Source organism: Lepus europaeus, chromosome 5 (genome assembly GCF_033115175.1).
Source record: "Lepus europaeus isolate LE1 chromosome 5, mLepTim1.pri, whole genome shotgun sequence".
Taxonomy (NCBI): Eukaryota; Metazoa; Chordata; class Mammalia; order Lagomorpha; family Leporidae; genus Lepus; species Lepus europaeus.
In genome coordinates this window covers 32,436,058-32,463,470 of record NC_084831.1, presented here as the reverse complement: position 1 = coordinate 32,463,470, position 27,413 = coordinate 32,436,058, and the positions used below count along the sequence as shown (strand labels likewise).

General features: G+C 44.8%; 1 protein-coding gene across 2 annotated transcripts in view; it reads right to left on the bottom strand.

The window, feature by feature from the left end:
- The window catches only part of NFYC (nuclear transcription factor Y subunit gamma), an 83,806-nt gene extending 58,785 nt beyond the window's left edge, over nucleotides 1–25,021 (bottom strand). Inside the window, exon 1 of one of the 2 annotated variants that reach the window (XM_062191057.1) lies at nucleotides 24,854–25,021. The gene's annotated coding sequence lies outside the window, so the exon portion shown is untranslated. Of the gene's footprint in view, nucleotides 1–5,326; nucleotides 5,542–24,853 lie in introns of those variants that run through there. The other variant, XM_062191058.1, reaches the window with a different exon arrangement.
- Nucleotides 25,022–27,413: the final 2,392 nt, after the last annotated feature.

The window sequence follows — 27,413 nt, the reverse complement described above, 5'->3', positions numbered from 1 at the left end:
AAATGTGACTTTGATAATGATTTCTATTTTAGTCTTGTCAAACAAAGTGACTCTAGAATTTCCTATTAAATACAGGTTGGCTTAAGGACTGACTTGAAGAATGAAACCCAAACCCGGTTGGGAATTAGCTTGTTCTTCAAATACATTACTGAAAAACAAAAACAAAACACACTACCTGGCATGCAGGTGTTGTTTAGATACCTTAGTTTACACTTCCTTGTAATGCATAAAAGTAACCCAGCCCTGTAGGACATCTCAGCCAGGTGGGCACCATTACTTTCCTAGCTGATTCTCAGTTTTCTGGCTGAGGCAAGAGATCCCAAAAGTAATGCTAAGTCTGCTGCCACAGCAGATTTCTAACCAACAGACTCTACCTGGAGACTTCTGAATCTCTTCCATTGCCCACTTTCCTTCTGTGTCCAAATAGAAAACCCGTACAGATGCATCCAAAGGAAGACAAACATGAGAAACAAAGAGTCAAAACAACCTAGAATAATAAAAGGAACATGCAATGAATTGGCTGGGAGTCAATTCCTGAACTTGCATAGGCCAGTCACTAAAAAATGAAAGACCTTGACTAGGGGACTTCAACACTCTGGGCCTCAATTTCCTCTTGTATGCTAAGGGATCTAAACTAGATTCCTAAATGACTCCCATTAGCTTCATTCAAAAGTACTGAAACTCTGTATGCATTTATTTTTTTAACTTTTATTTAATAAATATAAATTTCCAAAGTACAGCTTTTGGATTACAGTGGCTCCCCCCCCCCCATAACTTCCCTCCCACCCACAACTCTCAACTCTGTAAGCATTTATTATTGAAGATAAGGATGGTCAGCTTTAAGGATCATTTTGGAACACTGAAACCCCCACAACATCATAGTTTCTTAAAGAGAAGAACTCATCTTGTTTCAGGAACAAACACCCACAATAACCATGACTACTATTTTCTCCCCCAAAAATACATATCCTTGTGGGCACCTGGAAGTTAGACAGCAGTTAGGGGCTGGCACCGTGGCTCACTAGACTAATCCTCTGCCTGCAGCACCGGCACCCTGGGTTCTAGTCCCAGTTGGGGCGCCCGATTCTGTCCCGGTTGCTCCTCTTCCAGTCCAGCTCTCTGCTGTGGCCCGGGAAGGCAGTGGAGGATGGCCCAAGTGCTTGGGCCCTGCACCCATGGGGGACCAGGAGGAAGCACCTGGCTCCTGGCTTCGGATTGGCGCAGTGCTCCGGCCGTAGTGGCCATTTGGGGAGTGAACCAACAGGAAAGGAAGACCTTTCTCTCTCTCTCTCTCTCTGTCTAACTCTGTCAAAAAAAAAAAAAAAAAAAAAAAGACAGCAGTTAGGAAGCCTGTGGCCTATGTCTGAGTACCTGGGTTCAATTCTCAGTTCCGTTCCTAATCCAGTTTCCTGCTAAGTACAGCGTGAAAGGCACAGATGATGCCTCAAGTACTTGGGTCCCTGCCACCCACATGGGAGATCTGGATTGAGTTTTCAGCTCCTGGTTTTGGCTTGACCCACCCAGAGCAGCTGTGTACATTTAGGGAGTGAACAAGTGGTGGAAGGTATCTCTCCCTCTCTCTCCGTCAAATAAATTTTAGGGGCCAGCAGGTAAAGCCGCTGCCTGCAGTGCCGGCATCCCACTTGGGCACCAGTTCAGTTCAAGTTCTGGCTGCTCCACTTCAGATCCAGCTCTCCGCTATGGCCTGGGAAAGCAGTAGAAGATGGCCCAAGTCCTTGGGCCCCTGCACCCGCCTGAGCAACCCGAAGAAGCTCCAGGCTCCTGGCTTCGGGTCCGCGCAGCTCCAGCTCCGGCCATTGCAGTCAATTGGGGAGTGAACCATTGGATAGAAGACCTCTCTCTTTCTCTGCCTCTCCTCTCTCTGTGTAACTCTCTCAAGTAAATAATAAATAAATCTTTAAAAAAATAAATTTTAAAAACAAACCCATATCCCTGGAACTGGGACTTTATTTGGAAAAGCCAATGCCAATATTGCCAAATCTCACCCTGTCTGAATATGACTCAATGCACAGAAAAGAGTTGACGTCAATACTGACTGACCATGCCTGAGAGGAAGTGACTTAATAGGACAGGAAATTAAATAGATCACAAAATATCAACCCCACCCCTGGAGAAAAAAAAAAAAAAAAAAAGGAAGTCCTAAAAATAGATGACACTAGCCATGGAAAATTGGTAAAGAAATCCCTACGGGCTTCTACCATTTATGTTAGAGGTATCTTACAGTAGGTATCAATGAGATGAAATGTAAACTAGTATTTATGTAAAAAAGAAAGTCTTCATCTCAACATTTACTTGCTTGCTAGGACACTGCAAGCTGAAGACTGACAGAAAGGAGATCATATGACCTCAAAGCAAATAAAAAAGGGCTACAGTTTACTTTATAAATATTTGGTGCACAAACTGAAAATGTAACTCTGCTTAGCAAACATCTGCAATGATTACCACTCATTGCCTTATAATGCAAATTTCAATATCTAATCAGAACAGACTCCCAGCTTTCACTCGGAGACCCCTCAGTCTAATCTAATCAGCATCCCCCTTTCACCTTATTCAAAGAGGTCCTTAATTTTTGACAAAAGAGTTAAAATTCTTTCATAGGAATCTTAATGGATGAAGGTTTGATGAACTTAACATATGCATCAAATGGGTCACGCCAGCATAAACAGGAATATGCAGGTGAATGCATGCAGAACTAGTTTAAAAAGAGATGTGTCAGATTTTTAAAAAATCTGTAAATATGTTAAAATACTGGCATTTTTTCCCTCTGATGTTATACCTATCTTCATAAACATTTAATCTCCCAACAGTTTGGATTCAGTCTGATATTAGTAACAATATTTATGCAGTACTTCACAATTTCTAAACCACAAATACACACGATCTCATTGAAGACTCAGCACTAAGTAAGAGGGCACTGTTTTGGGGTCCCATTTTTATACATGAGGAAGCTGACGCTAAATGGCTGACTTGTCCAAGCTCACAAAGCTGGCAATCGACCTGGATGGAACTTGAACACCATCTCCTGACTTTAAAAGGCTTGTGCTGTGCTGCCTCAAAATATTTTAATCAAAGTAAATAAATATCCAAATCTTAGACCCCATCTAAGGCCCCGTACCCACCCATACAGTCACCTCAGTTAAGTTACAGTTAGCTCTAGAAGAGCTCTGATCTTTCTAGAAGTAAAGTTTTTATTTCTCTGGAAAACACTTATCTGGCTAAAGTGTTTGATGAGGCTATCATATAAATGCCGTTCAACATACACTAGAAATATCTTAACTACCAGAAGATTTGCATAGGCATGCCTATATTCATTTTTCTCCAGATGGTAGGTCAGATTATCAAAGAGTCCCTGACCCTGAAAGGTAAAAAATCTAGGCTAGACAGCTTTCCAAGAAGCTAAATTCATAAAGTTCTCAAGTCAATAGTTTTACCTAGGCCTCATACGGTACCCCAACTTTAACTTTTTCTTCCTATGCTCCAGGCCTTCTAATCCAGAGCCAGTGGGGTCACTCAGCATCTACAACAGTTTTTTAAATCATATTAAAAAAAAACCTGAAACCAACAGATAACATATAAATCAAGGACTTCTAAAAAGTAAGCTTCAATGAAAATAATTATTCCTTAAAATGTAATTTTTAACACAGTCCTTTCTCTTAGGACTTACATTCCCAAAATGAACATTTTCTTACCATAAGCACACCAATCTCCCAAAAGAAGTTTGATAAATACAACATTGAACTCCTGAAATACCACTTTTCACCAAGCACCCCCTAGATCACAAAGATGACAAGTGGCATGATAGTTCCCTCAACTATCATACCAAAATGATTGAGAGTTTTTTTTTATTCTGTTGTTCTTGCGGGGGTGGGGACAGAAAAAAGTGGAAGAGGGAATGAATGCAGCCTTATTGTCTTACTGCTTGAAAACTCCTAATATGAATCTGTAATATATTCCTACTAAACACTCAAGTTGAACATCAGAAGTAGTCTCGTTTCATCTTAAATAGAGCTTTTTGGTCCAAATCTGTACAAACTTTGTCCTTCAATCTTTTAACTGCTCGGCAGTTTTTCAAGGTCACTTTTGTGAGCAACGACAGAGGCCTGCATCCAGGAACTTTGACTTCTACACCATTCCAACAACCAGAGCCCAAATCTAACCCCCTACCGATACTCTAGGTAAACCCTTTACTAGAGGGGAGGCCAGGGAAGGCAAATCAACACCCTGCAAACTTCTCTAACAGGGCCTGCTCATTTTCCCTGCCCAGAGAACGAGGGCTGCTGGCTCACTGCTTCACCCTGAGTCTGCTGCAGAAATGTTCCAATGACCTTCATTCCGTATTTGCAAATAAAAAGAAAACAAAGAGCTGCCTTTTAAAATCAGGTATATTGCAGACCTCAACACAAGGGACTGAAGATTTCACTATTCAAAAGAACTGGCTAGTTACTGATTATCAACCTACTTTAGCTTCATATCACTAAAGAGGGGGGGGGGGTATCAAGGGCAAGACAGAGTGCTTGCACTCTTAACTTCCCTATTCACAAACTGCAGGTAAATTACCATTTTAAATACTCCACAGAGAAAATGAAAAGCATTTAGCTAACATTATTTTAAAGAACCAAATCAACACCTGACAAAGTATGTGAAATTGATGGAAAAAGACTTGCTCTTGTCACTGCAAAGATACCTGGAGCAGGATGTTTCTAAATAGCATTCCAAGCTAAAATGTGCATTTTACAACAAAGACTGTTAATAAATTAATTAATGGTAATTAGACTCCAGAAGACAACAGGTAAATCAAGAAAGTTATGGGAGAATCTCACATTAACATGTGGGCCTTCGCCAGGAGAACCTGCATCAGTGCAAATTATATTTTCACACAAATTTCGAAAGCAATAGTGTTCTTCCACCTCTGGTAACACAGATGTCAACAAAGCACATGGAAATAGAAAAACTCTAACAACAACTCAGCTTATTCTGTAGGAAAGCTTCAGTGCACTTGAACAAAGGAAAATTATTTGGAAAACAGTTAAGTTTACCCAAGGCAAAGAGAAAGTGCTTTGCTTCTGTGTGCCCCTGAAAAATGATTAGCCTTTCTTCATGTACGTGATCTTGTCAAAACTCAACTAGGAAAAGAAACCCCAGTTGAAGGACATGCAACATCTAAACAGAGCAAGGTATTCTAGGTGCACCAAAAGGTATGCATGGAATGTAAAGTGGCCATTTTCTGAAACAGTGCAACTTGTCCACACTCTCTGAAGCTAAACAGTTTCTATCATTTCAACACAAAACAAAGAATTAAACTTACCGGGAACTGCATTAATTTTACATGTAGTTATTTATATCTCCTCGGACTGGGAGAATTTAAGTCACTCCTATCCCTCCCCCCCAAAAGGACGGAGGAAACAAAAGGCAGCAGGAGATGCAGAAACCTGAGTCTGGAATGTCCACTCCAGTGAAAGCCCGAACAGCTGTCCCTCCACCCCCCAGCAAACTATTCGCCATTTTTCTTTGTCTTTCAGCTGACCCCTGCCTCAGTGAAAAACTCCGAGGCTCCAATGAAGCCCTGCAGCCTCCTTCCACTTTAACAGTCAAAGGCATTCAATCTAGCATGCTATTTGACACCAAACCTTGCCTCCAGAGTAGTCCCATTGGCTGAGCTGCTTTATCGGCTAAGAACACAAAGACACGATTGGCTGTTCACGTCATCAGTTACCTCCTTTGTACACTTCCTGTTTTAAAGTTACCTTGAGAAGCAGAACAGGGGTCAGATTCAGACTTCAAACTACAGGGAACTTAAATGCTGGAAATGCTCAGCAAATGCACATAGCAGATGCACTACAGTCTCATGTGCTTCCAAAACAGGATACTGCAAATTTAGAATTGTTCTGAAAATCAAGCGAAAGGGCTGTTACAGTTCCCACCCAAGGGATTTCTTATTGGCTGTCAGAGTTCCATTTAAAAAATTTAAGGTAATTTAACTGCTTCTGATTGGTCATCAAAGATGTCTGTAAGACACTGCTACAGTATCCTATGGCAGTAAACCAGAGAAGCAATGTGCACAAGGTCGGAAAGTTATAACCACCTTCAGTTTTCTGTGGAGCATTAAACAGAAAGGAAAAAAAAAAAGAAAACTGATAAGAGCTAACTGCCCTCCCCCACCCAATACCTCAGCAGCTCTAACAATAACAAGCAGTGAGGCCAGTGGCCATAGAATAATTTGCAGGATTTCTAACAGGTATCTATCATATGTTCATAGTAATTTTAAAAGCACAGATTAGTACCAGGGCAAAGCACTTTATCTTAAAACACAAACTGTAGGAAAATCTGGGGATAATATATGACAGTGGCAGGGGCAGCGGCATTCCCAAAAAGCCAACCAGGAACCAAGAGGGAAATACAATGAAAAAGGTAGAAAAAACTGGCAAAGAATACAGAGTGTCAGTGACTGTATTGTTAAAAGTTGATTATAGTTTGATGGATTAATTTATTTAGGGGGTCACAAAATGTTGCTGGTTAATTTTCCTTCTTTTTCTCTCCCTCTCTTTCACTTTGAAAGGCAGAGAGACAGAGATCTCTTATCCTCTGGTTTACTCCCAAAGACTACAACAGCCAAGGCTTGGCCAATCTAAAGCCACAGGGCCCAGGAATCAACCCAGATCACCTACAAGGGTGGCAGGGACCTAACTACTTGGGTCACCTCCTGCTTCCTCTCAGGATGCTAATTAGTAGGGAGCTGGAATTGGAAGCAGAGCTAGGACTGACCCATTCCAAAACGTCCCCAGCAGCAGCTTAACAGATGCACCAACCGCCTGCCCCAATTTAGCTTTTAGGATTACTTCTACTGCTGTGGTGTAGTGGCCCAAGCATCCGCTTGCGGCACCAGCATCCCATATGGGCACCGGTTAGGGCCCCGGCTTCTCCTCTTCTGATCAGCTCTCTGCTTATGGCCAGAGAAAGCAGTAGAAGATGGCCTAACTGCTTGGGCCCCTGCACCCGCGTGGGAGACCCAGAAGAAGCTCCAGGCTCCTGGCTTCAGATCGGCTGTTGCGGCCATTTGGGGAGTGAACCAGCAGATGAGAGACATGTCTCTCTGTCTCACCCTCTATCTGTAACTCTACCTCTCAAATAAATAAATAAAATCTTTTTTTTTTTTTTTTGACAGGCAGAGTGGACAGTGAGAGACAGAGACAGAGACAAAGGTCTTCCTTTGCCATTGGTTTACCTTCCAATGGCCACCGCGGCCGGCGCGCTGCGGCAGGCACACCGCACTGATCCGAAGGCAGGAGCCAGGTGCTTCCTCCTGGTCTCCCATGCGGGTGCAGGGCCCAAGCACTTGGGCCATCCTCCACTGCACTCCCGGGCCATAGCAGAGAGCTGGCCTGGAAGAGGGGCAACCGGGACAGAATCCGGTGCCCCAACTGGGACTAGAACCTGGTGTGCCGGTGCCGCAAGGCGGAGGATTAGCCTATTGAGCCACGGCGCCGGCCTAAATAAAATCTTAAAAAAAAAAAGTTACTTCTACATTTTCAAGAATAAGCAGCAGGACTGTCTCAGGACAAATATTATGAGTATCCTTATTTGATTCAATGTGGTTACTAAAGACATCATGGGGGACTGAAGTTCAACAGCGGTGATCACATTTGCTCATGGATTTTGGGACCAACTGCTTAGGTTTTAAGAGGAGGCTCCTAATATGGTGAAAATCAATGAACATGTCTTTTTTTTTTTTTTTTTTTTTGTTAAGTAAGACATCAGATTGAAACATCACACCAATTTCTAAGTTATTTAATAATTTCCTTAGATCTGCTTTCTCCCTTCAAAGCTAAATATCCTAGACTCCACAGAGTTGTTTCACTACATAGGTAAGTAAGATCTTTTCTAGACAAGTGAGGTTCAGAGAAGTTAAATAATCGGTCCCTAGCCATACATCTAGATGCAAACCCAGATCCTTCCTAGAATGGTATTCTTTCCTTCGCACCACACTGCTAAAACCAAGAGATGGAGCACCTAAAGGCATATCCAAGGAAAGTTTAGGTGCCACATATATGTGCATAAAGCACAAATCAAATTACAAATCTGACTAATATTAAATTTGACCTGACGGCTACAGACCTAGCCAAATATCTGACAAAACAGTGCCCTGTAAGTCAAAAGAAATTTTATTACTAAGACTTGAAACAAATAACAACTAAACCATTAACTGTAAACATTAAAATACTAAGGGACTGGGGCCGGCACTGTGGCACAGTGGGTAAGGCCGCCCCCTGCAGTGCCCGGCATCCCATATGGGCGCTGGTTTGAGTCCCGGCTTCTGATCCAGCTCTCTGCTGTGACCTGGGAAAGCAGTACAAGATGGCCCAAGTCCTTGGGTCCCTGCACCTGCTTGGGAGACCTGGAGGAAGCTCCCAACTCCTGGCTTCAGATGGGCTCAGCTCTGGCTGTTGTGGCTAATTGGAGAGTGAACCAGTGGATGGAGGACCTCTCTCCCTCTCTCTTTGCCTCTCCTTCTCTCTCTGTGTAACTCTGACTTTCAAATAAATAAATCAATATTAAAAAAAATACTAAGGGACTGTGAGTTGATCTGGCAACTAAACAAGCATTTGGTTTTGCTAAGAGGATGCATTACAGGGCAGTTCCTGAAGCAACCCAGAATTAACAGTTACTGTACATTTTTTCTAATATGTTTGCATCACAGATTTGGAATAGCTGTTCTCCACCCGGCAGGAGAAAGCAGAAGGCCGACAGTGTGCCTGAACCATCCCAAGGTCTCTCTTAACCCCACAACAAGGAGCGCCAAATCAGCTGCAAGGAAGCAAGTAGCTCAGCTGAGGGTTGCAGCAGTCGGGCAGAACACGTTCCCTGCTCCACTGTCTTATGTTAGTACGGCAAGACAACCTGGAGGCAGGCAGAGCTGGCTTCAAATTCTGACTCCTCCACGTATTCATAAGGTGATACTGGACTAAGTGAGATACTAAACGTAAAGTATATTGTCCTGTGCCTAAATAAGCTTTGAAACAATGGAAAATGCTAAATGTCATCCAATCCAATTTCCCTACAATACAGAGTGGCTAAGTCTCCAAGAGGGACAGATCCAACTGGATTTTTTTTTTTTTTTTTTGACAGGCAGAGTTAGACAGTGAGAGAGAGACAGACAGAGAGAAAGGTCTTCCTTCTGTTGGTTCACCCCCAATCCGAAGCCAGGAGCCAGGTGCTTCCTCCTGGTCTCCCATGGGTGCAGGGCCCAAGCACTTGGGCCATCCTCCACTGCCTTCCCGGGCCACAGCAGAGAGCTGGCCTGGAAGAGAAGCAACCGGGACAGAATCCAGCGCCCCGACTGGGACTAGAACCCAGGGTGCGGGCGCCACAGGCAGAGGATTAGCCTAGTGAGCTGCAGCACCGGCCTAACTGGATCTTAACTCCCTTACTCCCTACTTTGAAGGAATCTCTCTTCTATCTCCAAAATACCTTTCAGCCTTGCAGCAACCAGCTCCTTAGCCATAAAGGGCTGTGTGAGAAGATTACCAGTTGCTACTAAAAATCTTCTCCAGTTTTTATGTCTTTCACCACCAACCCTGGCCAAGGTCTGGCTGTTATTCCAAAGTCTGCCCTTCAACTCTGCTTTTGATGTACCAGATTAAACCAATGATATTCTCTGGCACCAATTTTATTAGTTCTTGGTAGTTTACAAGAAAAACAATTCCAATTTCTCATCAACCATCACCTTGATAGAATTCAAGCCACAGAGGGAAGAGAACTCAAATTATCCTTGAATTTCCATCTGGCGCCGGTTCCATTCACTTACTCCAGAGCTTTCTCTCCTCTAGCCTGTCATTACTGCAGGCTAACAGCCTCATGGGAACTCTGGAATTCCGATGTACATTCTTCCCTGGCCTGGGATCTCAGCAGCCTCTGCATCAGACAACTGCATCTTCGCACGCTATAAAGCACTGAGATCACACTGCGAGACAAACATGGTGACTGGTGACTGATAACACAGTTCGAGCTTCAAAGCTCACAAAGGCGGTAGGGGAGAAATGATGCTCTTAGTCAGAAGAACGACCTTTGAATCACAGCTACCTGTCTACTTACTAGATGCCTCATCTTGACCAAGTTACTTAAGCGTTTCTGGCCTCATTTCTTCACTGGTAAAATGAAAAAACAACATTAACTCAGCCGGCACCGCGGCTCAATAGGCTAATCCTCCGCCTTGTTCTAGTCCCTGTTGGGGCGCCAGATTCTGTCCCGGTTGCCCCTCTTCCAGGCCAGTTCTCTGCTGCGGCCAGGGAGTGCAGTGGAGGATGGCCCAAGTGCTTGGGCCCTGCACCCCATGGGAGACCAGGAGAAGCACCTGGCTCCTGCCTTCGGATCAGCGCGGTGCACTGGCCGCAGTGCGCCGGCCGGGGCGGCCACTGGAGGGTAAACCTACAGCAAAGGGAAGACCTTTCTCTCTGTCTCTCTCTCTCACTGTCCACTCTGTCTGTCAAAAAAAAAAAAAAAGAAAGAAAAAAGAAAAAATTAACTCAAAGGAGCACTGGGGCTTCAGAGAAATAATTGAAAACATTCAATGGGATACCTGGAATATGGGAGGTGCTCCACTGGTATCTAACTACACACTTAACGATAGCGTTGACACGTTATAATTTTTTTTAACATATCTCTATTAGCAGAAAACAGTTTTTGAAGAGAGCAATTGCATAAATAAGAGCCGCATTTATCCCCAGTGCTCAGCAAAGATATAAAATTTTTAAAGATTATTTATTTATTTGAAGGCAGAATTACAGAGAGGTAGAGGCGGAGAGAGAGGTCTTCCATCCATCCACTGGTTCACTCCCCAGATGGCTGCACAAGCTGGAGCTGCATTGATCTGAAGCCAGGAGCCAGGAGCTTCTTCTGGGTCTCCCAGGTGGCTACAGGGGCCCAAGGACTTGGGCCATCTTCCACTTCCATCTTCCACTGCTTTCCCAGGCCATGGCAGAGAGTGGAATTGGAAGTGGAACAGCTGGGATTCAAACTGGTGCCCATACGGGATGCCAACAGTGCAGGTGGGCTTTACCCGCTTTGATACAGCACCAGCCCCCACAAAGATATAAATTAAACCTGGCTTTAGCCACAATGTCAATGAAAAAAATAGGGTACAATGGGGATTGAGGAAAACGAGAGTGTATGTCCTATACAAGGGCAAACAGCACTCAGCTCCAACTGATAATGGCCAAGGAACACTGGTCCACTGAAGTAAGACCTTCAGAGCCTTTAGAAGAAGCTAAAGTCAGATTGTTCTAATGACAAATCCTTCCATTTTAAATTCTGGTTCCAACTTTGTTAAGCCATTACAAGCAAATCAAAGAAAATCGAGGGCTGCCAAAAGGTAACTTTTGACCTCTGTACTGCACCTTACTTGGTCCTAACCAACCATTAGCTATTTCCAAAATTAAGTCATCTTCTAGGTTAAAAACAAAATAAATTCTGTTGACATATTTTTAAGGGAATCTGAAAGAAGTTCTGAAGATAATCCTCAAAGAAAGCCCAGAAACTTTCTGAGCAGTAACATTATTCAAATAAAGGAACACAGCACTGGCACAAGGTAAATGTTATCCAAAAAAAGAAAGAATCAAATAAAAATATAAATGGGAATTTAAATAGCATATAAATTCTGAATTTGAAAAAAATAATAATAATAAAATTAAGACCAACAGGTAGGGGCCGGAGCTGTGGTGTAGCAGGTAAAGCTGCCGCCTGCAGTGCCAGCATCCCATGTGGGTGCCAGTTTGAGTCCCAGCTGCTCCACTTCCTATCCAGCTCTCTGCTATGGCCTGGGAAAGCAGTTTAAGATGGGCCAAGTCCTTGTGCTCCTGCACCCATGTGGAAGACCCAGAAGAAGCTCTTGGCTCCTGCCTTCAGATCGGCCCAGCTCTGCCCACTGCGACCACTTGGGGAGTAGACCAAGAAATGGAAGATCTCTCTCTCTCCCTCCCCCTGCCTCTGCCTCTCTTTAACTCCACCTTTCAAATAGTCTTTCAAAAAAAAAAAAATAAATAAAGACCAATAGATAGAAAACTCTTCTAGAGAGACCTTATTTCAGTTCTTAGAGCTGTCTAAAGATGACACCAGCTGCCTCAAAAAACATCGATGAAGGCCGGCACCATGGCTCAATAGGCTAATCCTCCGCCTGCGGTGCTGGCACATCAGGTCCTAGTCCCGGTTGGGGCGCCAGATTCTGTCCTGGTTGCCCCTCTTCCAGGCCAGCTCTCTGCTGTGGCCCGGGAGTGCAGTGGAGGATGGCCCAAGTGCTTGGGCCCTGCACCCGCATGGGAGACCAGGAGAAGCACCTGGCTCCTGGCTTCGGATCGGCGCAGCTCCAGCCGTTGTGACCATTTGGAGGGTGAACCAACGGAAGGAAGACTTTTCTCTCTGTCTCTCACTGTCTATAACTCTACCTATCAAATAAAATTTTTAAAAAAATTTTAATTATAAAAAAAATGGATGGAGTGATCAGGCACAGGCTGTTTGAATGCTTGACAGGATACGTAAAAGCAAGATGAGAAAGAGCAGCCACATGGAATAGCAGAGTAAAAAGCCCAGTCATTGGGGCTGATGTCGTGGTGTAGTGGGTTAGGATGCTGCCTGTGGCACCAGCATTCCATATGTGTGCCAGTTCAATTTCCAGCTGCTCCACTTCCTATCCAGCCCCTGGGGTTGGGGAAAGCAGTAAAAGATGGCCCAAGTGCCTGCCTGGTCCTCTGCACCCACATGGGAGACCCAGAAGCTCCTGGCTTCAGCCTGGCCCAACCGTGGCAGGTACAGCCATCTGGGAAGTGAACCAGCAGACACAAGATCTCTTCACCTCTCTAATTCTGCCTTTCAAATAAATAATAAATAAATCTTCAAAACAAAACAAAGCCCAGTCGTTACAGCTAGATAGATTTAAGACTCTAATCCCTTCTCACCACTTTTCAGCTGAGGAACCTTGTGCTAGTTACTTAACTACACTGAGGCAAATGTGCCATACTGGAAAACATCTTTGTGCCGGCGCCATGGCTCAATAGGCCAATCCTCCGCCTTGCGGCGCCGGCACACCGGGTTCTAGTCCCGGTCGGGGCACCGGATTCTGTCCCGGTTGCCCCTCTTCCAGGCCAGCTCTCTGCTGTGGCCCGGGAGTGCAGTGGAGGATGGCCCAAGTGCTTGGGCCCTGCACCCCATGGGAGACCAGGAGAAGCACCTGGCTCCTGCCTTCGGATCAGTGCGGTGCGCCGGCCGCAGCACGCCAGCCGTGGTGGCCATTGGAGGGTGAACCAACGGCAAAGGAAGACCTTTCTCTCTCTCTCTCTCTCTCACTGTCCACTCTGCCTGTCCAAAAAAAAAAAAAAAAAAAAAGTAAGGATTAGGATAATTTTATTTGTCCAATACTAACAAGCATAGACACTGTACTAATTAAGCCCTGGATCCTAAACAAAACAATCCCTGTTCTCAAGAAAATTAAAATATTTTCTAAGGAAAAAAAAAAGTTAAAATAGCAAATCATAATGCTAGGTGTTAAAGAGTTAAAATAGGGAGAAACTCATTAATATGATAGAAGAACTAAGTACAGCACCTAACCCAGAACCTGTCTAAGTTTCAGACTGTCAGAAAAGGCTTCTGGGGAAATTCAAATTCTAATGGGAGCCTAATACGACAGACAAAGCAAACTGCCATGCTCAAAGGCTAGAGCTCACAGGAAGCATACCATAGTTTGGTATGGCAGCAACCCAGAGACAAAGGGTTAGAAGTCAGAAAGGTAAACAGAGTTGGACATTGAGGCCAGTGGTAATGCAGTCTTTTTTTTTTTTTTTTTTCCCCGACAGGCAGAGTTAGACAGTGAGAGAGAGAGACAGAGAGAAAGGTCTTCCTTCTGTTGGTTCACCCCTCAAAATGGCCGCTACGGCCGGTGCGCTGCGCTGATCCAAAGCAAGGAGCCAGGTACTTCCTCCTGGTCTCCCATGTGGGTACAGGGTCCAAGGACCTGGGTCATCTTCAACTGCCCTCCTGGAGCCACAGCAGAGAGCTGGACTGGAAGAGGGGCAACTGGGACAGAATCCGGAACCCCGACCAGGACTAGAACCCGGAATGCTGGCGCCGCAGGTGGAGGATTAGCCAAGTGAGCCACGGCGCCGGCCAATGCAGTTTTAAGCATGCAACTTGAAGTATCCTTTCAGAAGCTCAGTTTGGGTTGAGTGTGAAGAGCAAGCTGGAGAAGGGCACAGGGTAGGAGGATGGCTGCATTTAGACCAGTAACAGGGAAAAGAGGACACTGCAGTTGTCCAAATACTGGAAAATGTAGTAGCAATGTTGAACAGCAGATGAACAGGAAACAGTACGAAGATAAAAGCTCAGTAAGACCCAGTGGTTAATAACACTCGTAGATTAATGAATACTGGACCTGATACATGACAAATGCTCAAACAATGACAGCTGCCATTATTATTGCTGTTAATATAACTAGATTATATGACCTTTGACATTCATCCCTAAGAGTCTATGTTACTTTCAAGATGTACTTTTTGCAGATGACACTATGGCATGGTTAAGCCACCATCCATTCCACAGTACAGCACCAGTTCAAGTCCTGGATACTCTCTGCTTCTGATCCAGCTTCCTATTAATAATACTTGGAAAGACAACGAAGATGGCCCAAATACTTGGTTCCTAATCATCTGTGTGGTAGACCATGATGGAGTTCCTGGCTCCTGGCTTCAGCCTGGCCCAGACCTGGCTGTTCACCCAACTGGGAACTGAATCAGTAGATGGAAGATATCTAGGTGACTGTCTCTCACTCTTTCAAATAAATAAATAAACAAAACTTAAAAAAAGAAAAACATGGAGGGGGGAGGGGACATGACATATCTTTCCCCCAGCAAAGTCCTTTCCCATTACTGGCCAAGCTATCGCTTCATTTTTAACTCATGGACCATACTAGAACTGCTCAACTGGGTTAAACTACACACCAGTCATGATACGAAATGTTTACCAGATGTTCTCACAAATGGAGTTCCATGACCAAGTCAGTTCAAATAACACTGCATAATACACCTTTCACCTTCATGGGGCATAGGCCCATGAATGCAAAGGCTCTGAATGATAATTCTGTGATAAAGAAATGCATCTCAACTTGGCCATTACTTTATCAAGGATCCAGTTCTCAAGCCCAAAGGATAGTCTAGTAATTCAAAGAACTAATGTTCAATGGAACAGCTTAGGAAATCCTGCTCTAAGCTAACTTAGAAATTTTAGTGGGATGAAAAGATGACTATAGAGAACTCTGTTCTGGAAAACATTCCCAAATAGTTAGTTTTACCCACTTTATGGTGTCTTCCTTTTTAATTTTGTATTAATGAAAATGACATTAGGGGCCGGCACTCTGGCACAATGGGTTAATGCCCTGGCCTGAAGCACCAGCATCCCATATGGGGTATTTTCTTTTTTTTTTTTTTTTCCATTCTTTTTTTTTTTTTCATTTATTAAACTTTTATTTAATGAATATAAATTTCCAAAGTACAGCTTATGGGTTACAATGGCTTCCCCCCTCCCATAACTTCCCTCCCGCCCGCAACCCTCCCCTTTCCCGCTCCCTCTCCCCTTCCATTCACATCAAGATTCATTTTCAATTCTCTTTATATACAGAAGATCAGTTTAGTATATATTAGGTAAAGGTTTCAACAGTTTGCCCCATATAGCAACACAAAGTGAAAAAACTACCGTTGGAGTACTAGTTATAGCATTAAATAACAGTGTACAGCACATTAAAGACAGAGATCCTACATAATATTTTTTTAATTAATTTTCTATGCCATTTCCAATTTAACACCAGGTTGTTTTTTTTCATTTCCAATTATCTTTATATACAGAAGATCGATTCAGTATATAATTAGTAAAGACCTCATCAGTTTGTACCCACACAGAAACACAAAGTATAAAAATACTGTTTCAGTACTAATTATAGCATCACTTCACATTAGACAACACATTAAGGACAGATCCCACATGGGGTGTAAGTACACAGTGACTCCTGTTGCTGACTTAACAATCTGACACTCCTGTTCATGGCGTCAGTAATCTCCCTAGGCTCTAGTCATGAGTTGTAAGGGCTATGGAAGCCTTTAGAGTTCGCTGACTTTGATCTTATTCCGATAGGGTCATAGTCAAAGTGGAAGTTCTCTCCTCCCTTTGGAGAAAGGTACCTCCTTCTTTGATGGCCCCGTTCTTTCCACTGGGATCTCACTCACAGAGATCTTTCATTTAGGTCTTTTTTTTTTCCATGGTATCTTGGCTTTCCATGCCTACAATACTCTCATGGGCTCTTCCGCCAGATCCGAATGCCTTGAGGGCTGATTCTGAGGCCAGAGTGTTGTTTAGGACATCTGCCATTCTATCAGTCTGCTGTGTATCCCGCTTCCCATGTTGGATCCTTCTCTCCCTTTTTGATTCTATCAGTTAGTATTAGCAGACACTTGTCTTGTTTGTGTGATCCCTTTGACTCTTAGACCTATCAATTAATTGTGAGCTGAAATTGATCACTTGGACTAGTGAGATGGCATTGGTACATGCCACCTTGATGGGATTGTGTTGGAATCCCCTGGACCTGGCTGCTCCACTTCAGATCCAGCTCTCTGCTATGGCCTGGGAAAGCAGTAGAAGATGGCCCAAGTCCTTGGGCCCCTGCACCCACGTGGGAGACCCAGAAGAAGCTCCTGGCTCCTGGTTTCAGATCGGCACAGCTCTGGCCATTGCAGCCAATTAGGAAGTAAACCATCAATAGAAGACCTCTCTCTCTCTCTCTCTGCCTCTCCTCTCTCTGTGTAACTCTGACTTTGAAATAAGCAAACAAATCTTTTTTAAAAAAAATGACATTAAATATCACCATAAATGGCAATCCTCTGCCTCCAAAACTACTACCAACCAAGCATGCTTTGCCCCTTAAAAAGGCCCCAACTTTACCCTTTTAAGCAAATTCTATGTTACTTACCTTTGAGATATAATAATTTTTAAAACAGTTAAAAATGACAATGATGTTCAACTGTGCAGCTGGTAAGCTACTTTATTAGCTCTTTCTCTTTTCTATTTTAAAATGGAAAGATCATCCCAGCACGGAGGACATATGAGTATATTTCTTAACACTAGGGAAAGAATCTCACTTCTTATAGGTTGCTGGATGATACACAGCTTTTGAGAACAGGAATAACAGTAATTAGGAACTGTTAAAACCTTTAGTAGCTCACAGATTTAAACCAATGACATTATACAAAATATTCTATAAACTAATGTAATTTCCTATGAGTCATTCTATTCCCCTTATTGAAGCACTGTTCAACATCTCTATTTATGGTTCACACCCATTCATGTATTTAAGGATGGAATAATTCTTGAATCTAATTTTATTTATTTATTTATTTGAGAGGTAGAGTTACAGACAGAGAGAAAGGTCCTCCATCTGGTGGTTCACTTCTCAAATGGCCATAGTGGGTACAGCTGGGCTCATCCGAAGCCAGGAGTCAGGAGCTTCTTCTGGGTCTCCCACGCGGGTGCAAGGGCCCAAGCTCTTGGGCCATCTTCTACTGCTTTCCTAGGTCATAGCAGAGAGCTGGATCAGAAGAGGAGTAGCCAGGACCCAAACCAGTGCCCATATGGGATGCTGGTGCTATAGGCAGATCCCAGTCCACTACACCCAGCGCTGGCCCCTTGAATCTAATTTTTAAGGATATACAAATGTAAGTACTGCTGACTTTAAATGCAACATACTAATTTAAATAGGGCACTTGGGATGGGCGTTTGGCCTAGTGGCTAAGATGTCAGCTGGGTCATCCAAATAAATGTAAAATAAATAGGATACTTTATATATCTTGGACATGGAGATTTGAACTGTAAATTTAAACCGATTTTACTGTAGCTAGCGTTATGGCCAGTGGATTAAGCTGCCACCTGTGACATCAGCATCCCATATGAGCACTGTTCAACTTCTGGCTGCTCCGCTTCCAATTCAGCTCTCTGCTAATGTGCCTGGGGAGGCAGTGGATATTGGCCAACTGCTAGGGCTACTGCCACCCACACGGGACACCTAAATGAAGCTCCAGGTTGCTGGCTTTGGCCTGGCTCAGCCCCAGCTGCTGTGGCTGTTTGAAGAGCAAACCAGTGAGTGGAAGATCTGTTTCTCCCGCTCCGTAACGCTGCCTTTCAAATAAATAAATCTTTTAAAAATATTAAAAATTACAATAAAAAACACCGAAAATGTTTTTAGAATTAAAAAAAAAATCTATTCTGCTACAGGCATTCAAATGCAAAAATGAGACTAAGGTCCATCTCTCTAAACCTCATCCGATTACCCACTAGAAAGCTCTCACCATATAAAAGAAAATACACTGGATTATAATCTGTCTGCAGATTGGAAAAACACCAAAATGGGAACTACAACCCCCATACTGAAAAGTCAGTTGCTGTCTCCTCGCTATCAGGTACATCACTGCTAAAACATGGAGCAGTGTGGGAAGAATGCAGCAAATCTTGCAACCTGGCAAAAAATTCTGCACGCAGAGAGATTTTTTTCTGAATCATTCCACAATGTTATCTTCCTGCTTGCTTCGAAGAAAATGTCACCCAGGTAACTACAAATCACATAAACCAAACCAACCGTCCTACTTCAACTGCATTTTTATAGTTAGAAAAACTTAAAAATTGCTATAATGCAATTCCGTCCTTTTGGATAGAAGGTAATACTGATTGTTCTGACTTTAATAATCACTGCTATTTGACAAATACAAAAAGTCTCCATCTCATCAGAATCATTACCACTTAGTACCTGGGGAATAACAGAGGCCAGGAGACAGTTCTTCACTGAAACAAAAGTTTAGGACTGGCCTTACAGCGGACCACTGAAAATCAGCTCCCAAACCACACAGCACAATTAACCTAGGTTCTTTCTTTTCCATTACATGGCTGTTCTCCATATGGAACTCTTACTGTACATAACAGAGCAGATAATTACAAAAGACTTCTTATTCAGGGAAGCTCTGACTGGCTGCCAGGACAGATCTTACAGCGTTTCAAAAAGAAAATGTGTCTCTCATTTAGTAAGGTCCACTCTGTCACGGCATCCACCAAATGCTATGGACTCCCTGTAAGATAGGTATCATTACTGATACTTTCCAGAAGAAGAAAATAAGGCTCAGACAAGTTAAAAACCCACTCCAAGGGGCCAACGCTGTGGCACAACAGGTTTAGACTCCGCCTACATCACCAGCATCCCATACGGGTGCTGTTTCAAGGTCCGGCTGTCCCACTGCGACTCCAGCTCCCTACTAATGGCCTGGCAAAATCAGTGGAAGATGGCTCAAGTGCTTGGGTACCTTCTACCCACATGGGAGACTTAGAAGCAGCTCCGAGCTCCTGGCTTTGGCCTGGCCCTAGCTGTTGGCAGCCATTTGGGGAGTGAACCAGGGGATGGAAAATTCTGTCTCTCCTCCTCTCTAACTCTGCCTTTCAAATAAATAAAAAATAAAAATAAAAAAAAAAAAGGACCCCACTTCAGCATACACAGAGTAAATGTGTTGCTCACTTTCCTCAGAGACAGAATTCTTTTATTGGTCTCAGTCCAAAATCAGCTACTAAACTGCCTCCTCCCCAAGGCACTTTCTGGTCAAAGTTTTTAAAATCCATTTCCTCCTGCAATTAATCTGCTTAAATTATGTGGGGTGCTCTGAGTCTCTGTGGGAAAAGTACTAAAATTACCTATAACCTTCCTAACTTGTCACAGTACATGCATGAAAAACTGAATAAACAAAATGGAAAAAAAGAGACTGTAAGACATCAGATAACTCACAACCCCTTTCCTCCAAGAACAAGAAACAGAGTGGAAAAGAACAACTTGCTGGCTAAGGAATGTTCCTCCTAGGCTGCCTGAGGCTGGAATAAGCCTCAAGAAGGTCATCTGTGACCCTCATAATGTCCTCTGCCATTCCCCCTTCTGTGAATGAGGCAAACTTGTCACAGTACCATCAACCCATGCTTCCACAGGAAAAGCAATGCTGGCCAGTGACTGAGCATCTGCTGTCATCAAGGGGTCAGGGCTAGACCTGGCTCTGTATTTGCAAAACTAAAGGACACTCTCAAGGTCATCTCACTCTTTAGGGCCTCAAAACAAAGGACATTCCTGAAAGAACTGAAGGTCACTTCCTAAGCAAAGATGCAAGGATTTTTATTTTTCTTTTTGTCAAGATAACAGTGTTTAAAAGTTTAGAGCGCCAGCTTGCACTGTGGCATAGTGGGTAAAGCCACCTCCTACAATGCTGCCATCCCCTATGACTGCTCCACTTTAATCCTGCTACCCGCTAATGTGCCTGGGAAAGCAGAGGAGGATGGTCCAAGTCCTCGGGCACCTGCACCCACATGGGAGACCTGGAAGCAGCTCCTGGCTCCTGGCTTCGGCCTGGCCCAGCCCCTGCTGCTGCAGCTACTTGGGGTGTGAACCAGAGGATGGAAGATCTCACCCTGTTTCTTTTACAAAAAATAAATCTTAAAAAAAAAAAAAAGTAAGAGCTGTACAAACCATGTAGGAAGTAAAGAGTTACACACCTGTGTGTGCATCTAGGTCCTGCCACTTTCTGGCTATGAGATCCTCAGAAAATTAGTTAACTGCTTGGTTTCCTCACACTGACAGTGTTAATAGTACCTACCTCATGTCATGTGAGGATAATATATAAAACACATTTATATCCTAGCTGGTACAGACAATAAAAGGCAGTAACTGTGATATTATTCCTAAGTTTGATTAATAGAGCCTTAGTGGCTTAGTATCTCCGAACTAAAACAGATTGAGAATTTCAAATTGTCTCAGAAAGACATCTAGCATGGCCCTTCTTTTCATTTTGCTTCTATTTCTCTGTAAATAAAACGATGATAAAAATACTTTAGGGGCCAGCACTATGGTGTAGCAGGTAAAGCTGCCACCTGCAGTGCAAGCATCCCATATAGGTGCCGGTTCAAGTCCCGGCTGCTCCACTTCCGATCCAGCTCTCTGCTATGGCCTGGGAAAGTGGTGGAAGATCGTCCAAGTCCTTGGGCCCCTGCACCTGCATGGTAGACCCAGAAGAAGCTGCTGGCTCCTGGTTTTGGATTGGCTCAGCTCAGGCTATTGCAGCCATCTGGGGTGTGAACAAGCGGTTGGAAGACCTCTCTTTCTCTCTCTGCCTCTCTGTAACTTTGCCTTTCAAGCAAATAAATAAATCTTTAAAAAATTTTTTAAATAAATAAAAAAGTACTTCCTATCTTCTATGAATCAGTTTTGACCAAATGAAAAATATGTAAGCTTAAGTGAGATAATTATTTGATACAAACATCTAAAGATGGTATGGACACAATGTATAAAGAATTAGTGTGACTTCTGCTTAGAAGACAAAGTTAAAGTTCACAAGTTGTTAACATAAATTCAAACTCAGGTTCTGAGGAGTTCAAGACCGCTAGGGTGGTCAACTTCAGGCAACAACAAGGTCTAGCAGCTGAATATGAAACTTGTACATACTCACATGTGCCTGTTTTTATAACTGTCTAGACGTACTGAAAAAGAAACTAACGGGCAGGTACTTGGTTAAGATGCCTGAACTCCATACAGCAGTGCCTGAGTTCAAGTCCTGCCTCTAATTCCCAATTCCAGCTCCTTGCCAATGCAGACCCTAGGACGCAGCAGGTGATGGCTCAAGTGGCTGAGTCCTGTGACCCAGGCTGGGAGAAGGATCTAGTTCCTGTTGGTTCTTGGCTCCAGCCCTGGCCATTATAGGCTTTGTGAGTTCCCCTTAAACAATTTTTAAAAAGAAAGTAACAGGTGCTATAACATTCTTTATATTTGGTTAACCTAACTGAACCAAATGAGTCTGGTATGATCAATGTACAAAACACTCAGTAGTTCCTCACTGTCTGGCCTAAATTACACACTTAAAGACTATATCAGCAATACCCTGAAGCCTAGTTTTAAAGACTATGCACTTTCCACGTTTCTGTACATATTTTTCCCCATCACCTACATGGGTTCAGAAAAATTTCAGCAATCTATTTTGTAAATCTTCCCTTTCACAACAGAAACCAAGAGGGTATGATTTAAACACCCACTTGAAGAACCTATATTCTATACAATTAGATTCTAGGGTCTAAAACCTTCAAACAGTACAACAAATTCTTAATTATATTCACTAATATATTTTATTTAGAAAAAAATTATTTATTTGAAAGGCAGAGTGACAGAGATAGACGGAATGAAAAAGAAATTTTCCATCGACTGGTTTACTCTCCCAATGGCTACAACAGCCAGGGCTCAGCAAGGCCAAAGCCAGGAGCTCCCTCTAGGTCTTCCACAAGATGACAGGGGCCCAAGTCCTTGGGCCTTCCTGGGCCTTCTTGCACGGACTTCCCACATCCATCGGAAGGAAGCTGGACAGGAAGCAGAGCAGCTGGTACTTGAACCAGCACTCTGATATGGGATGCAGCGTCACAGCCAGTAGCTTAACCTGCTGTGCCACAATGGCGGCGGCCTGACAATACACTTTCTTTTTTTCTTTTTTTTTTTAATTTTTATTATTTGAAAGTCAGAGTTAGAGAGAGAGAGAGAGAGATCTTCCAATAGCTGTTTCACTCCCTAAATGGTCCCAATAAGTGGGGCTGGCTCAGGCCAAAGCCAGGAGCCTCTTCTGGGTCTCCCATGTGGGTACAGGGGCCCAAGCACTAGGGTCATCCTCCACTGCTTTCCCAGGCCATTAGCAGGGAGCTGAATGGAAAGTGGAGCCCATATGGGATGCTGGCATCACAGGTAGAGGCTTAATCCACTACACCACAATGCCAGCCCTCATAACACATTCTTCTAGACAGCAAAGTAAGATGATCTGTTTAAAAATATAAAACTACCCAAGAATTTTACTAGTCAGGTTTCACTGTATTATGCACCAGACGAAAACTCCAGGCTTTGACATCAGGCACTTCAGGTCTGAATTCCAGCTTAAGCACTTACAGAGTAACACTGGACAAACTAAGTCCTTAGTCTCTCTGACTCTCAATGCCTTCATCTGAAATACGGGAGTGATAATGCCAGTTTAATAAGGAAGAGATATTAAATGTGTCCACAAAGCATCAATTCTCATCCTCTACCACTTTCCCCTTGTCTCTTGAAAATTTAGTTCCATTCTCATAAAATGGATCAAATTTGAAAACCACATGAGTTTCTTGAAGTTGGTATAAAAACAGAAGTGCAAACATACATCTAAAGGTAAAACAGCTACCTAACAAAGCCAAGTAAAAGCAAATTAGGTAAACATGGAGGCTCCCAGAGTTCCCAAACTTTGGGAGGAGCGAAATGTGAAGCGATACGAGTCACATTTGGCAGAACTGGAACGTACCCTCCACAACTGCTGCTAAGACCAGAAGTCTTCTGAAATATGAACCAGAAAGTGCTGGCAAACCCCATTACTTAAGAGAAGACGCAAGAAGCTACACACTTATTTATTTTCATTTGGAGCTGCTACCGAAAAAAAGAAAAAGCTCATATTGATATCAGTGTATTTTTAAGCATATAAAAAAGGAAATAAATGAGTGAAAATCCAGAATCTCTAGTTAGCTCCTTCCCTCTTAAAAAGCAATCCAACAATATACATATTACTGCCAAGTACTGAATGTCTGCTAGAAATGTAACTTTGGAAACTCGGTCCTGAGGTGTATGGATCTAGAGCAGAACATTTCACACACATCATCTCAACACAGCTGCAAGGTTCTGGGACCCAATAATCTATTACTGCTCTCTAATATACTGCCCAAGTCTGAAAGTGTCCCCAAAGACGCTTCCTGTACCTTTGTCAATTTTAAATCTACCCCTACTTAAGACCTAGACCCTCCTAGACCCGGCATCTAATTATTAGCACCGGGCGGGCACACCTATCCAGTAGGACCCACCTCTACCTGCTCCTCCTAGCACGACCCAGGACCAACAACTCTGGATTCTAGGGCTTAATCAAAAAGCTCCCTCTCCCCAGCAAAATCCCTAGCTGGATTCCATTGTCCGGACGTGTGCCTACAGGCCGGATACCCTTTAAATGTCCTGCACTCAGACCAGGGACTGCAGGGTCACTCTCAAACTGTGTCACATTCCCCGTCTACACCCCTGGATCTTAAAGAGGCTCTCAGCCAGTAACCGCGGTTTCGGTGTTTTCCAAGGCTGAGTCCCTAGGGGCTTACCCACTCCCCATCCTGGGCACTCAGGCAGCAGAGGGGGGCCTCTCTGGAATTAGGTGGACCCCCCGCCCCAATTCCAACCCAGGCTCCAGGCTCCATCCAAAGTACTCGCCAGGCCAGCACCCTCTCTCGCCCCCCCCCCACCCCCACTAAGGGTTCTAGGCTCGCCCGCAGCCTCCACCCCAGGCCTGAGCCACAGGGGGTCCTCGCCCCCGCCGCCCGAACCCCAGACGCTCGCATCCCGGCAGCCTCCGATCCCTTCATCACCCCCCAGGCCGGAGTCGGCGCGACCAATAAGGCGCCAGGTCCGCGGCCTCCCCGCCACCGACCAATCACGAGCGAGCCCCCCCGCCGTCGCCTTCCGCCAATGGGAGAAAGCCCGCGGGCCGGGCCGACGAGGCGCACGGACCCCACGAGCGCGGCGGCGACAGCGGCGAGCCCGGCGAGCACACAACATGGCGGCGGGCGGGCCGGACCCAACTACAGCAGCGGCCGTGCGAGGGAAGCGAGGCCTCCGCCAAGGGCGGGAAGCGCTGCCCCTCCCCCCGCCGCCGCCGCTACCCTCGCACGCTCCCTCCCGCAGGAGCCCCCGCACACTCACACGCTTCTGTTCGGAAGTCCAGGGAAGAGCAGGAGCCGCCCCCGCGCTCCAGCGGCGTCGGGCAGTGCAGAGGCCCGGGCACAGCGGAGGGGAGGGGGAAGCGTGCGTCACGGAGAACGGAGCGCGCACGAAGCGGGGGCACAAACAAGATGGCGGCCGCGCCGTTTGCCTCGTCTCCCCCACCCCTCCCCCTCCCCTGGCGCCCGGGCTCCCCGTAGCCTGTAGTGCGCAGAAGCTGAGTTGCCTGAAGTCTCGCGAGACTTCTGAAGGGGCGCCCACGAGGCAGAAGCGAAAGATTTTACGGATCCAGTCTCTTTCCGGGGAGTCGGAGGCGTTACCTGGTGCCCTCTCCAGGGCATTCTTTCCTTGTGGGTCCTCTCTGCGGCATGCATGTCCTTTAAATTTTAGGGAATATGTAGGTTTGTGTTGTTATTTTTAATTTGGGGAGAAAGAAAGCTGGTGGACCAAGGACTACGTGGGGAGCCCAGATTAAGCACGCCATTGGAGCCACCAACACCGTGAATTCATGAAAGAGGGCCTTGAACACCAAGCTGGGGAGTGAGGTACTCCAGAACAAAGGGCAGTACTGACCAAGGGTTGTTTTTCTCATGTGAACGAAGGGTGAAAAAAAAAAGATTGGAAGCTACAGTATACAAGCACAGTGAGCGTGTGCTCACCCCATCCTTTATTATCTCCACAACCACCTAGCCCAAAGGCATGCGTATTTTTTTAAGTTGATTTATTTATTTGAAAGTATGGAAAGGGATAGAGAAAGAAGTCTTACATCCCCAAATGTCCCTAACTTCCCAGCTGGGCCAGGAGCTGCTTCTGGGTCTCCCTTGCAGGTGCAGGGGCCCAGGAACTTGGGCCATCTTCTGCTTTCCCAGGCCATAGCAGGGAGGGGGTTCAGAAGGGACACAGCCAAATGGGACGCTCTGCCACAGCCCTGCTCCCAGGCGTACATACTGTTTCCATCGTGATAAAACCGAAGCTTAGATGGATCGGTCACTTTATCAAAACCCCACAGCTAATGAGTGACAAAACCCAATCTGAATAACTTCAGAGTCTATAGCCTCATTTATCAAATGGGTATGGAATGGAATTGTCCACAATAGGTGCATTAACCAGCCAGTGCAGAGAGGAATAGAACTGCCTCTGCTGATCGTAACCTTGAATTTCACAAATGACCTTGGAAGCTTTTTGAGACTTCCTGTTGCTGGGGTTCTCAACTGTGAAGACGAAGGGACTGGTGTTGGGGCGGGTAGGGGTAAGCCAGCACTTGAGATGCCAGCATCCCTTGTCATAGCCCCAGTTCTAGTTCTGGGCGCTCTACTTCAGATGCAGCTCCCTGCCAACGTGCCTCAGAAAGCAGGGGAAGGTGGCCCAAGTGCTTGGGCCCCTGACACCCATGCAGGAAGTCCAGATGTAATTCTGGCTCCTGGCTTTGGCCTGGCACAGCCTTGGCTGTTGAGGACATTTGGGGAATGAACCAGAGATGGAAGATCTCTCTCTCTCTCTCTTTCTCCCCCTCTTTCTGTAACTCTGCCTTTCAAATAAATAAAAATGTATTGGGACATTTGGTGCAGTGGTTAGGACACTGGTGGGAACACAGGCATCCCATATCAGAGTGCCGAGGTTGAAGCCCCAGCTCTGCCTCCCCACGCTTCTGTGCTTCTGATACAGCTGTCTGCTGATGTACACTCTGGGTGGCAGCAGATGGCTCAGGCTCTTGGGTCTCTGCCATTCATGTGGGAGACCTAGACTGCATTTTTGGCTCCTGGCTTCAGTCTAGCCCAACCCTGGCTGTTGCAGATATTTAGGAAGAAAACTGGTGGATGAGAAAACTCTTGTATCTATCAAATGAAAATAAATTTAAAAAAATTTAAAACAACAGGCTGGCGCCGCAGCTCACTAGGCTAATCCTCCACCTGCATCGCCGGCACCCCGAGTTCTAGTCCCTGTTCGGGCACTGGTCCTGTCTCGGTTGCCCCTCTTCCAGGCCAGCTAGCTCTCTGCCGTGGCCCGGGAGTGCAGTGGAGGATAGCCCAGGTCCTTGGGCCCTGCACCTGCATGGGAGACCAGGAGGAAGCACCTGGCTCCTGGCTTTGGATTGGCGCAGCGCGCAGGCCATAGCAGGTGAACCAACAGAGGGAAGACCTTTCTCTCTCTCTCTGTCTCTCTCTCACTGTCTAACTCTACCTGTCAAAAAAAAAAAAAATTAAAACAACGGTATTTTCTTTCAGTTTATGACCCTGTTGGTAAAGTAATTGAGAATAGTGGAATAAACGCTTGTGTGAATTCAGGAGAATTGTTTCCATATCCAATGTCAATAAATCCACTTTAGGCACTCAATAAAGATTTGATAAATGAACAAAAAAACCCCTCACTACCTATGAGACACCTGACTTCTCTGGGTTTTAATTTATTCATCTGTAAAGTGATCTAATTCTTACCTTCTGGGAATGTTGGGGAAATTGGATGAAATAATGTGAGGTTTGCAAATTGCAAAAATGTTCTTCAAAAGTTGATAACATTTTCAAACATGAGAAATGGACTAAAA